This window comes from Lactuca virosa, chromosome 1 (assembly GCF_052849685.1).
Source record: "Lactuca virosa cultivar CGN04683 chromosome 1, Lactuca_virosa_CGN04683_v6, whole genome shotgun sequence".
NCBI lineage: Eukaryota > Viridiplantae > Streptophyta > Magnoliopsida > Asterales > Asteraceae > Lactuca > Lactuca virosa.
In genome coordinates, this window is record NC_136426.1 from 261,799,042 (window position 1) to 261,808,895 (window position 9,854).

General features: G+C 48.3%; 29 non-coding genes across 29 annotated transcripts; all 29 read left to right on the forward strand.

The window, feature by feature from the left end:
• Positions 1-13: 13 nt before the first annotated feature.
• On the forward strand, positions 14-132 carry LOC145147446 (5S ribosomal RNA). The gene has a single exon (XR_013728350.1). It is a non-coding gene; the product is annotated as a 5S ribosomal RNA (ribosomal RNA).
• A 231-nt stretch (positions 133-363) lies between these two features.
• On the forward strand, positions 364-482 carry LOC145145398 (5S ribosomal RNA). The gene has a single exon (XR_013726373.1). It is a non-coding gene; the product is annotated as a 5S ribosomal RNA (ribosomal RNA).
• A 218-nt stretch (positions 483-700) lies between these two features.
• LOC145148057 (5S ribosomal RNA) lies at positions 701-819 on the forward strand. The gene has a single exon (XR_013728959.1). It is a non-coding gene; the product is annotated as a 5S ribosomal RNA (ribosomal RNA).
• A 224-nt stretch (positions 820-1,043) lies between these two features.
• LOC145154892 (5S ribosomal RNA) lies at positions 1,044-1,162 on the forward strand. Its single transcript, XR_013735361.1, has one exon. It is a non-coding gene; the product is annotated as a 5S ribosomal RNA (ribosomal RNA).
• Positions 1,163-1,392: 230 nt separating this feature from the next.
• On the forward strand, positions 1,393-1,511 carry LOC145148362 (5S ribosomal RNA). Its single transcript, XR_013729249.1, has one exon. It is a non-coding gene; the product is annotated as a 5S ribosomal RNA (ribosomal RNA).
• A 230-nt stretch (positions 1,512-1,741) lies between these two features.
• LOC145148058 (5S ribosomal RNA) lies at positions 1,742-1,860 on the forward strand. The gene has a single exon (XR_013728960.1). It is a non-coding gene; the product is annotated as a 5S ribosomal RNA (ribosomal RNA).
• A 224-nt stretch (positions 1,861-2,084) lies between these two features.
• On the forward strand, positions 2,085-2,203 carry LOC145147447 (5S ribosomal RNA). Its single transcript, XR_013728351.1, has one exon. It is a non-coding gene; the product is annotated as a 5S ribosomal RNA (ribosomal RNA).
• Positions 2,204-2,434: 231 nt separating this feature from the next.
• Positions 2,435-2,553, forward strand: LOC145147250 (5S ribosomal RNA). The gene has a single exon (XR_013728158.1). It is a non-coding gene; the product is annotated as a 5S ribosomal RNA (ribosomal RNA).
• Positions 2,554-2,771: 218 nt separating this feature from the next.
• On the forward strand, positions 2,772-2,890 carry LOC145154893 (5S ribosomal RNA). Its single transcript, XR_013735362.1, has one exon. It is a non-coding gene; the product is annotated as a 5S ribosomal RNA (ribosomal RNA).
• A 231-nt stretch (positions 2,891-3,121) lies between these two features.
• LOC145149356 (5S ribosomal RNA) lies at positions 3,122-3,240 on the forward strand. The gene has a single exon (XR_013730212.1). It is a non-coding gene; the product is annotated as a 5S ribosomal RNA (ribosomal RNA).
• A 228-nt stretch (positions 3,241-3,468) lies between these two features.
• On the forward strand, positions 3,469-3,584 carry LOC145151171 (5S ribosomal RNA). Its single transcript, XR_013731939.1, has one exon. It is a non-coding gene; the product is annotated as a 5S ribosomal RNA (ribosomal RNA).
• A 188-nt stretch (positions 3,585-3,772) lies between these two features.
• Positions 3,773-3,891, forward strand: LOC145148059 (5S ribosomal RNA). The gene has a single exon (XR_013728961.1). It is a non-coding gene; the product is annotated as a 5S ribosomal RNA (ribosomal RNA).
• A 227-nt stretch (positions 3,892-4,118) lies between these two features.
• Positions 4,119-4,237, forward strand: LOC145150193 (5S ribosomal RNA). Its single transcript, XR_013731017.1, has one exon. It is a non-coding gene; the product is annotated as a 5S ribosomal RNA (ribosomal RNA).
• Positions 4,238-4,467: 230 nt separating this feature from the next.
• Positions 4,468-4,586, forward strand: LOC145147251 (5S ribosomal RNA). The gene has a single exon (XR_013728159.1). It is a non-coding gene; the product is annotated as a 5S ribosomal RNA (ribosomal RNA).
• Positions 4,587-4,805: 219 nt separating this feature from the next.
• LOC145154896 (5S ribosomal RNA) lies at positions 4,806-4,924 on the forward strand. Its single transcript, XR_013735364.1, has one exon. It is a non-coding gene; the product is annotated as a 5S ribosomal RNA (ribosomal RNA).
• Positions 4,925-5,154: 230 nt separating this feature from the next.
• LOC145149357 (5S ribosomal RNA) lies at positions 5,155-5,273 on the forward strand. Its single transcript, XR_013730213.1, has one exon. It is a non-coding gene; the product is annotated as a 5S ribosomal RNA (ribosomal RNA).
• A 227-nt stretch (positions 5,274-5,500) lies between these two features.
• On the forward strand, positions 5,501-5,616 carry LOC145151172 (5S ribosomal RNA). The gene has a single exon (XR_013731940.1). It is a non-coding gene; the product is annotated as a 5S ribosomal RNA (ribosomal RNA).
• A 188-nt stretch (positions 5,617-5,804) lies between these two features.
• On the forward strand, positions 5,805-5,923 carry LOC145149061 (5S ribosomal RNA). Its single transcript, XR_013729922.1, has one exon. It is a non-coding gene; the product is annotated as a 5S ribosomal RNA (ribosomal RNA).
• A 224-nt stretch (positions 5,924-6,147) lies between these two features.
• LOC145150194 (5S ribosomal RNA) lies at positions 6,148-6,266 on the forward strand. Its single transcript, XR_013731018.1, has one exon. It is a non-coding gene; the product is annotated as a 5S ribosomal RNA (ribosomal RNA).
• Positions 6,267-6,497: 231 nt separating this feature from the next.
• On the forward strand, positions 6,498-6,616 carry LOC145147252 (5S ribosomal RNA). The gene has a single exon (XR_013728160.1). It is a non-coding gene; the product is annotated as a 5S ribosomal RNA (ribosomal RNA).
• Positions 6,617-6,835: 219 nt separating this feature from the next.
• LOC145144093 (5S ribosomal RNA) lies at positions 6,836-6,954 on the forward strand. The gene has a single exon (XR_013725112.1). It is a non-coding gene; the product is annotated as a 5S ribosomal RNA (ribosomal RNA).
• Positions 6,955-7,184: 230 nt separating this feature from the next.
• LOC145148061 (5S ribosomal RNA) lies at positions 7,185-7,303 on the forward strand. The gene has a single exon (XR_013728962.1). It is a non-coding gene; the product is annotated as a 5S ribosomal RNA (ribosomal RNA).
• Positions 7,304-7,528: 225 nt separating this feature from the next.
• Positions 7,529-7,648, forward strand: LOC145150978 (5S ribosomal RNA). Its single transcript, XR_013731779.1, has one exon. It is a non-coding gene; the product is annotated as a 5S ribosomal RNA (ribosomal RNA).
• A 187-nt stretch (positions 7,649-7,835) lies between these two features.
• Positions 7,836-7,954, forward strand: LOC145148775 (5S ribosomal RNA). The gene has a single exon (XR_013729644.1). It is a non-coding gene; the product is annotated as a 5S ribosomal RNA (ribosomal RNA).
• A 228-nt stretch (positions 7,955-8,182) lies between these two features.
• Positions 8,183-8,301, forward strand: LOC145135630 (5S ribosomal RNA). The gene has a single exon (XR_013719938.1). It is a non-coding gene; the product is annotated as a 5S ribosomal RNA (ribosomal RNA).
• A 219-nt stretch (positions 8,302-8,520) lies between these two features.
• Positions 8,521-8,639, forward strand: LOC145154897 (5S ribosomal RNA). Its single transcript, XR_013735365.1, has one exon. It is a non-coding gene; the product is annotated as a 5S ribosomal RNA (ribosomal RNA).
• Positions 8,640-8,868: 229 nt separating this feature from the next.
• LOC145147477 (5S ribosomal RNA) lies at positions 8,869-8,987 on the forward strand. Its single transcript, XR_013728379.1, has one exon. It is a non-coding gene; the product is annotated as a 5S ribosomal RNA (ribosomal RNA).
• A 224-nt stretch (positions 8,988-9,211) lies between these two features.
• On the forward strand, positions 9,212-9,330 carry LOC145148720 (5S ribosomal RNA). The gene has a single exon (XR_013729591.1). It is a non-coding gene; the product is annotated as a 5S ribosomal RNA (ribosomal RNA).
• A 231-nt stretch (positions 9,331-9,561) lies between these two features.
• Positions 9,562-9,680, forward strand: LOC145145399 (5S ribosomal RNA). The gene has a single exon (XR_013726374.1). It is a non-coding gene; the product is annotated as a 5S ribosomal RNA (ribosomal RNA).
• Positions 9,681-9,854: the final 174 nt, after the last annotated feature.

Sequence of the window (9,854 nt, forward strand, 5' to 3'; positions counted from 1 at the left end):
TGGATACTATTTCGGGTGCGATCATACCAGCACTAATGCACCGGATCCCATCAGAACTCTGCAGTTAAGCGTGCTTCGGCGAGAGTAGTACTAGGATGGGTGACCCCCTGGGAAGTCCTCGTGTTGCACCCCCCTTTTTCGTTGCCCGTTTGCGTTTTTTTAAATTTTCCGTGCGGTTTTTTTTTTTGTTTTTTTTTCTTTCTTGCTATTTCTATGCTCGGGTGGCCTCCGTTTCATGGTTCATGGTCTTCGTATTTTTGGAACGGAGCCGATCGGTCACGTGGGTCCCACGCCTCGCGTACGAAAACAAAGGAGGTTCTGCGTCTTTTAAGACATACAAGCAATAAGCATGGATAGTATTTCGGGTGCGATCATACCAGCACTAATGCACCGGATCCCATCAGAACTCCGCAGTTAAGCGCGCTTGGGCGAGAGTAGTACTAGCATGGGTGACCCCCTGGGAAGTCCTCGTGTTGCACCCCCTTTTTCGTTGTCCGTTTGCGTTTTTTTAGATTTTACGTGCGGTTTTTTTTTCTTTCTTGCTATTTCTATGCTCGGGTGGCCTCCGCTTCATGGTTGATGGTTTTCGTATTTTTGGAACGGAGCCGATCGGTCACGTGGGTCCCACGCCTCGCGTACGAAAACAAAGGAGGTTCTGCGTCTTTTAAGACATAGAAGCAATAAGCATGGATAGTATTTCGGGTGCGATCATACCAACACCAATGCACCAGATCCCATCAGAACTCTGCAGTGAAGCGTGCTTGGGCGAGAGTAGTACTAGGATGGGTGACCCCCTGGGAAGTCCTCGTGTTGCACCCCCCCCCCCTTTTCGTTGTCCGTTTGCGTTTTTATAGATTTTACGTGCGGTTTTTTTTTTCTTTCTTGCTATTTCTATGCTCGGGTGGCCTCCGTTTCATGGTTCATGGTCTTCGTATTTTTGGAACGGAGCCGATCGGTCACGTGGGTCCCACGCCTCGCGTACGAAAACAAAGGAGGTTCTGCGTCTTTTAAGACATAAAAGCAATAAGCATGGATAGTATTTCTGGTGCGATCATACCAGCACTAATGCACCGGATCCCATCAGAACTCCGCAGTTAAGCGTGCTTGGGCGAGAGTAGTACTAGGATGGGTGACCCCCTGGGAAGTCCTCGTGTTGCACCCCCCTTTTTCGTTACCCGTTTGCGTTTTTTTAGATTTTACGTGCGGTTTTTTTTTGTTTTTTTTTTCTTTCTTGCTATTTCTATGCTCGGGCGGCCACCGCTTCATGGTTGATGGTTTTCGTATTTTTGGAACGGAGCCGATCGGTCACGTGGGTCCCACGCCTCGCGTACGAAAACAAAGAAGGTTCTGCGTCTTTTAAGACATAGAAGCAATAAGCATGGATAGTATTTCGGGTGCGATCATACCAGCACTAATGCACCGGATCCCATCAGAACTCCGCAGTTAAGCGTGCTCGGGCGAGAGTAGTGCTAGGATGGGTGACCCCCTGGGAAGTCCTCATGTTGCACCCCCCTTTTTCGTTGCCCGTTTGCGTTTTTTTAGATTTTACGTGCGGTTTTTTTTTGTTTTTTTTTTCTTTCTTGCTATTTCTATGCTCGGGTGGCCACCGCTTCATGGTTGATGGTTTTCGTATTTTTGGAACGGAGCCGATCGGTCACGTGGGTCCCACGCCTCGCGTACGAAAACAAAGGAGGTTCTGCGTCTTTTAAGACATAGAAGCAATAAGCATGGATAGTATTTCGGGTGCGATCATACCAACACCAATGCACCAGATCCCATCAGAACTCTGCAGTGAAGCGTGCTTGGGCGAGAGTAGTACTAGGATGGGTGACCCCCTGGGAAGTCCTCGTGTTGCACCCCCCCCCCCTTTTTCGTTGTCCGTTTGCGTTTTTTTAGATTTTACGTGCGGTTTTTTTTTCTTTCTTGCTATTTCTATGCTCGGGTAGCCTCCGATTCATGGTTGATGGTTTTCGTATTTTTGGAACGGAGCCGATCGGTCACGTGGGTCCCACGCCTCGCGTACGAAAACAAAGGAGGTTCTGCGTCTTTTAAGACATAAAAGCAATAAGCATGGATACTATTTCGGGTGCGATCATACCAGCACTAATGCACCGGATCCCATCAGAACTCTGCAGTTAAGCGTGCTTCGGCGAGAGTAGTACTAGGATGGGTGACCCCCTGGGAAGTCCTCGTGTTGCACCCCCCTTTTTCGTTGCCCGTTTGCGTTTTTTTAAATTTTCCGTGCGGTTTTTTTTTTTGTTTTTTTTTCTTTCTTGCTATTTCTATGCTCGGGTGGCCTCCGTTTCATGGTTCATGGTCTTCGTATTTTTGGAACGGAGTCGATCGGTCACGTGGGTCCCACGCCTCGCGTACAAAAACAAAGGAGGTTCTGCGTCTTTTAAGACATACAAGCAATAAGCATGGATAGTATTTCTGGTGCGATCATACCAGCACTAATGCACCGGATCCCATCAGAACTCCACAGTTAAGCGTGCTTGGGCGAGAGTAGTAGTAGGATGGGTGACCCCCTGGGAAGTCCTCGTGTTGCACCCCCCTTTTTCGTTGTCCGTTTGCGTTTTTTTAGATTTTACGTGCGTTTTTTTTTCTTTCTTGCTATTTCTATGCTCGGGTGGCCTCCGCTTCATGGTTGATGGTTTTCGTATTTTTGGAACGGAGCCGATCGGTCACGTGGGTCCCACGCCTCGCGTACGAAAACAAAGGAGGTTCTGCGTCTTTTAAGACATAAAAGCAATAAGCATGGATAGTATTTATGGTGCGATCATACCAGCACTAATGCACCGGATCCCATCAGAACTCCGCAGTTAAGCGTGCTTGGGCGAGAGTAGTACTAGGATGGGTGACCCCCTGGGAAGTCCTCGTGTTGCACCCCCCTTTTTCGTTACCCGTTTGCGTTTTTTTAGATTTTACGTGCGGTTTTTTTTTGTTTTTTTTTTTCTTTCTTGCTATTTCTATGCTCGGGCGGCCACCGCTTCATGGTTGATGGTTTTCGTATTTTTGGAACGGAGCCGATCGGTCACGTGGGTCCCACGCCTCGCGTACGAAAACAAAGGAGGTTCTGCGTCTTTTAAGACATAGAAGCAATAAGCGTGGATAGTATTTCGGGTGCGATCATACCAACACCAATGCACCAGATCCCATCAGAACTCTACAGTGAAGCGTGCTTGGGCGAGAGTAGTACTAGGATGGGTGACCCCCTGGGAAGTCCTCGTGTTGCACCCCCCCCCCCCTTTTTCGTTGTCCGTTTGCGTTTTTATAGATTTTACGTGCGGTTTTTTTTTCTTTCTTGCTATTTCTATGCTCGGGTGGCCTCCGTTTCATGGTTCATGGTCTTCGTATTTTTGGAACGGAGCCGATCGGTCACGTGGGTCCCACGCCTCGCGTACGAAAACAAAGGAGGTTCTGCGTCTTTTAAGACATAAAAGCAATAAGCATGGATAGTATTTCAGGTGCGATCATACCAGCACTAATGCACCGGATCCCATCAGAACTCCGCAGTTAAGCGTGCTTGGGCGAGAGTAGCACTAGGATGGGTGACCCCCTGGGAAGTCCTCGTGTTTACGTGCGGTTTTTTTTTTGTTTTTTTTTCTTTCTTGCTATTTCGATGCTCGGGTGGCCACCGCTTCATGGTTGATGGTTTTCGTATTTTTGGAACGGAGCCGATCGGTCACGTGGGTCCCACGCCTCGCGTACGAAAACAAAAGAGGTTCTGCGTCTTTTAAGACATAGAAGCAATAAGCATGGATAGTATTTCGGGTGCGATCATACCAACACCAATGCACCAGATCCCATCAGAACTCTGCAGTGAAGCGTGCTTGGGCGAGAGTAGTACTAGGATGGGTGACCCCCTGGGAAGTCCTCGTGTTGCACCCCCCCCCCCCCCTTTTTCGTTGTCCGTTTGCGTTTTTTTAGATTTTACGTGCGGTTTTTTTTTCTTTCTTGCTATTTCTATGCTCGGGTAGCCTCCGATTCATGGTTGATGGTTTTCGTATTTTTGGAACGGAGCCGATCGGTCACGTGGGTCCCACGCCTCGCGTACGAAAACAAAGGAGGTTCTGCGTCTTTTAAGACATAAAAGCAATAAGCATGGATACTATTTCGTGTGCGATCATACCAGCACTAATGCACCGGATCCCATCAGAACTCTGCAGTTAAGCGTGCTTCGGCGAGAGTATTACTAGGATGGGTGACCCCCTGGGAAGTCCTCGTGTTGCACCCCCCTTTTTCGTTGCCCGTTTGCGTTTTTTTAAATTTTCCGTGCGGTTTTTTTTTTGTTTTTTTTTCTTTCTTGCTATTTCTATGCTCGGGTGGCCTCCGTTTCATGGTTCATGGTCTTCGTATTTTTGGAACGGAGCCGATCGGTCACGTGGGTCCCACGCCTCGCGTACAAAAACAAAGGAGGTTCTGCGTCTTTTAAGACATACAAGCAATAAGCATGGATAGTATTTCTGGTGCGATCATACCAGCACTAATGCACCGGATCCCATCAGAACTCCACAGTTAAGCGTGCTTGGGCGAGAGTAGTAGTAGGATGGGTGACCCCCTGGGAAGTCCTCGTGTTGCACCCCCCTTTTTCGTTGTCCGTTTGCGTTTTTTTAGATTTTACGTGCGGTTTTTTTTTCTTTCTTGCTATTTCTATGCTCGGGTGGCCTCCGCTTCATGGTTGATGGTTTTCGTATTTTTGGAACGGAGCCGATCGGTCACGTGGGTCCCACGCCTCGCGTACGAAAACAAAGGAGGTTCTGCGTCTTTTAAGACATAAAAGCAATAAGCATGGATAGTATTTATGGTGCGATCATACCAGCACTAATGCACCGGATCCCATCAGAACTCCGCAGTTAAGCGTGCTTGGGCGAGAGTAGTACTAGGATGGGTGACCCCCTGGGAAGTCCTCGTGTTGCACCCCCCTTTTTCGTTACCCGTTTGCGTTTTTTTAGATTTTACGTGCGGTTTTTTTTTGTTTTTTTTTTCTTTCTTGCTATTTCTATGCTCGGGCGGCCACCGCTTCATGGTTGATGGTTTTCGTATTTTTGGAACGGAGCCGATCGGTCACGTGGGTCCCACGCCTCGCGTACGAAAACAAAGGAGGTTCTGCGTCTTTTAAGACATAGAAGCAATAAGCATGGATAGTATTTCGGGTGCGATCATACCAACACCAATGCACCAGATCCCATCAGAACTCTACAGTGAAGCGTGCTTGGGCGAGAGTAGTACTAGGATGGGTGACCCCCTGGGAAGTCCTCGTGTTGCACCCCCCCCCCCTTTTTCGTTGTCCGTTTGCGTTTTTATAGATTTTACGTGCGGTTTTTTTTTCTTTCTTGCTATTTCTATGCTCGGGTGGCCTCCGTTTCATGGTTCATGGTCTTCGTATTTTTGGAACGGAGCCGATCGGTCACGTGGGTCCCACGCCTCGCGTACGAAAACAAAGGAGGTTCTGCGTCTTTTAAGACATAAAAGCAATAAGCATGGATAGTATTTCAGGTGCGATCATACCAGCACTAATGCACCGGATCCCATCAGAACTCCGCAGTTAAGCGTGCTTGGGCGAGAGTAGCACTAGGATGGGTGACCCCCTGGGAAGTCCTCGTGTTTACGTGCGGTTTTTTTTTTGTTTTTTTTTCTTTCTTGCTATTTCGATGCTCGGGTGGCCACCGCTTCATGGTTGATGGTTTTCGTATTTTTGGAACGGAGCCGATCGGTCACGTGGGTCCCACGCCTCGCGTACGAAAACAAAAGAGGTTCTGCGTCTTTTAAGACATAGAAGCAATAAGCATGGATAGTATTTCGGGTGCGATCATACCAACACCAATGCACCAGATCCCATCAGAACTCTGCAGTGAAGCGTGCTTGGGCGAGAGTAGTACTAGGATGGGTGACCCCCAGGGAAGTCCTCGTGTTGCACCCCCCCCCCCTTTTTCGTTGTCCGTTTGCGTTTTTTTAGATTTTACGTGCGGTTTTTTTTTCTTTCTTGCTATTTCTATGCTCGGGTAGCCTCCGATTCATGGTTGATGGTTTTCGTATTTTTGGAACGGAGCCGATCGGTCACGTGGGTCCCACGCCTCGCGTACGAAAACAAAGGAGGTTCTGCGTCTTTTAAGACATAAAAGCAATAAGCATGGATACTATTTCGTGTGCGATCATACCAGCACTAATGCACCGGATCCCATCAGAACTCTGCAGTTAAGCGTGCTTCGGCGAGAGTATTACTAGGATGGGTGACCCCCTGGGAAGTCCTCGTGTTGCACCCCCCTTTTTCGTTGCCCGTTTGCGTTTTTTTAAATTTTCCGTGCGGTTTTTTTTTTTGTTTTTTTTTCTTTCTTGCTATTTCTATGCTCGGGTGGCCTCCGTTTCATGGTTCATGGTCTTCGTATTTTTGGAACGGAGCCGATCGGTCACGTGGGTCCCACGCCTCGCGTACAAAAACAAAGGAGGTTCTGCGTCTTTTAAGACATACAAGCAATAAGCATGGATAGTATTTCTGGTGCGATCATACCAGCACTAATGCACCGGATCCCATCAGAACTCCACAGTTAAGCGTGCTTGGGCGAGAGTAGTAGTAGGATGGGTGACCCCCTGGGAAGTCCTCGTGTTGCACCCCCCTTTTTCGTTGTCCGTTTGCGTTTTTTTAGATTTTACGTGCGGTTTTTTTTTCTTTCTTGCTATTTCTATGCTCGGGTGGCCTCCGCTTCATGGTTGATGGTTTTCGTATTTTTGGAACGGAGCCGATCGGTCACGTGGGTCCCACGCCTCGCGTACGAAAACAAAGGAGGTTCTGCGTCTTTTAAGACATAAAAGCAATAAGCATGGATAGTATTTCTGGTGCGATCATACCAGCACTAATGCACCGGATCCCATCAGAACTCCGCAGTTAAGCGTGCTTGGGCGAGAGTAGTACTAGGATGGGTGACCCCCTGGGAAGTCCTCGTGTTGCACGCCCCTTTTTCATTACCCGTTTGCGTTTTTTTAGATTTTACGTGCGGTTTTTTTTTGTTTTTTTTTTCTTTCTTGCTATTTCTATGCTCGGGCGGCCACCGCTTCATGGTTGATGGTTTTCGTATTTTTGGAACGGTGCCGATCGGTCACGTGGGTCCCACGCCTCGCGTACGAAAACAAAGGAGGTTCTGCGTCTTTTAAGACATAGAAGCAATAAGCATGGATAGTATTTCGGGTGCGATCATACCAACACCAATGCACCAGATCCCATCAGAACTCTGCAGTGAAGCGTGCTTGGGCGAGAGTAGTACTAGGATGGGTGACCCCCTGGGAAGTCCTCGTGTTGCACCCCCCCCCCCCTTTTTCGTTGTCCGTTTGCGTTTTTATAGATTTTACGTGCGGTTTTTTTTTCTTTCTTGCTATTTCTATGCTCGGGTGGCCTCCGTTTCATGGTTCATGGTCTTCGTATTTTTGGAACGGAGCCGATCGGTCACGTGGGTCCCACGCCTCGCGTACGAAAACAAAGGAGGTTCTGCGTCTTTTAAGACATAAAAGTAATAAGCATGGATAGTATTTCGGGTGCGATCATACCAGCACTAATGCACCGGATCCCATCAGAACTCCGCAGTTAAGCGTGCTTGGGCGAGAGTAGCACTAGGATGGGTGACCCCCTGGGAAGTCCTCGTGTTTACGTGCGGTTTTTTTTTTGTTTTTTTTTCTTTCTTGCTATTTCGATGCTCGGGTGGCCACCGCTTCATGGTTAATGGTTTTCGTATTTTTGGAACGGAGCTGATCGGTCACGTGGGTCCCACGCCTCGCGTACGAAAACAAAGGAGGTTCTGCGTCTTTTAAGACATAAAAGCAATAAGCATGGATAGTATTTCGGGTGCGATAATACCAGCACTAATGCACCGGATCCCATCAGAACTCCGCAGTTAAGCGTGCTTGGGCGAGAGTAGTACTAGGATCGGTGACCCCCTAGGAAGTCCTCGTGTTGCACCCCCCTTTTTCGTTGCCCGTTTGCGTTTTTTTAAATTTTCCGTGCGGTTTTTTTTGTTTTTTTTTCTTTCTTGCTATTTCTATGCTCGGGTGGCCTCCGTTTCATGGTTCATTGTCTTCGTATTTTTGGAACGGAGCCGATCGGTCACGTGGGTCACACGCCTCGCGTACGAAAACAAAGGAGGTTCTGCGTCTTTTAAGACATACAAGCAATAAGCATGGATAGTATTTCGGGTGCGATCATACCAGCACTAATGCACCGGATCCCATCAGAACTCCGCAGTTAAGCGCGCTTGGGCGAGAGTAGTACTAGGATGGGTGACCCCCTGGGAAGTCCTCGTGTTGCACCCCCTTTTTCGTTGTCCGTTTGCGTTTTTTTAGATTTTACGTGCGGTTTTTTTTTTCTTTCTTGCTATTTCTATGCTCGGGTGGCCTCCGCTTCATGGTTGATGGTTTTCGTATTTTTGGAACGGAGCCGATCGGTCACGTGGGTCCCACGCCTCGCGTACGAAAACAAAGGAGGTTCTGCGTCTTTTAAGACATAAAAGCAATAAGCATGGATAGTATTTCTGGTGCGATCATACCAGCACTAATGCACCGGATCCCATCAGAACTCCGCAGTTAAGCGTGCTTGGGCGAGAGTAGTACTAGGATGGGTGACCCCCTGGGAAGTCCTCGTGTTGCACCCCCCTTTTTCGTTACCCGTTTGCGTTTTTTTAGATTTTACGTGCGGTTTTTTTTTGTTTTTTTTTCTTTCTTGCTATTTCTATGCTCGGGCGGCCACCGCTTCATGGTTGATGGTTTTCGTATTTTTGGAACGGAGCCGATCGGTCACGTGGGTCCCACGCCTCGCGTACGAAAACAAAGGAGGCTCTGCGTCTTTTAAGACATAGAAGCAATAAGCATGGATAGTATTTCGGGTGCGATCATACCAACACCAATGCACCAGATCCCATCAGAACTCTGCAGTGAAGCGTGCTTGGGCGAGGGTAGTACTAGGATGGGTGACCCCCTGGGAAGTCCTCGTGTTGCACCCCCCCCCCCTTTTTCGTTGTCCGTTTGCGTTTTTATAGATTTTACGTGCGGTTTTTTTTTCTTTCTTGCTATTTCTATGCTCGGGTAGCCTCCGATTCATGGTTGATGGTTTTCGTATTTTTGGAACGGAGCCGATCGGTCACGTGGGTCCCACGCCTCGCGTACGAAAACAAAGGAGGTTCTGCGTCTTTTAAGACATAAAAGCAATAAGCATGGATAGTATTTCGGGTGCGATCATACCAGCACTAGTGCACCGGATCCCATCAGAACTCTGCAGTTAAGCGTGCTTCGGCGAGAGTAGTACTAGGATGGGTGACCCCCTGGGAAGTCCTCGTGTTGCACCCCCCTTTTTCGTTGCCCGTTTGCGTTTTTTTAAATTTTCCGTGCGGTTTTTTTTTTTGTTTTTTTTTCTTTCTTGCTATTTCTATGCTCGGGTGGCCTCCGTTTCATGGTTCATGGTCTTCGTATTTTTGGAACGGAGCCGATCGGTCACGTGGGTCCCACGCCTCGCGTACGAAAACAAAGGAGGTTCTGCGTCTTTTAAGACATACAAGCAATAAGCATGGATAGTATTTCGGGTGCGATCATACCAGCACTAATGCACCGGATCCCATCAGAACTCCGCAGTTAAGCGCGCTTGGGCGAGAGTAGTACTAGCATGGGTGACCCCCTGGGAAGTCCTCGTGTTGCACCCCCTTTTTCGTTGTCCGTTTGCGTTTTTTTAGATTTTACGTGCGGTTTTTTTTCTTTCTTGCTATTTCTATGCTCGGGTGGCCTCCGCTTCATGGTTGATGGTTTTCGTATTTTTGGAACGGAGCCGATCGGTCACGTGGGTCCCACGCCTCGCGTACGAAAACAAAGGAGGTTCT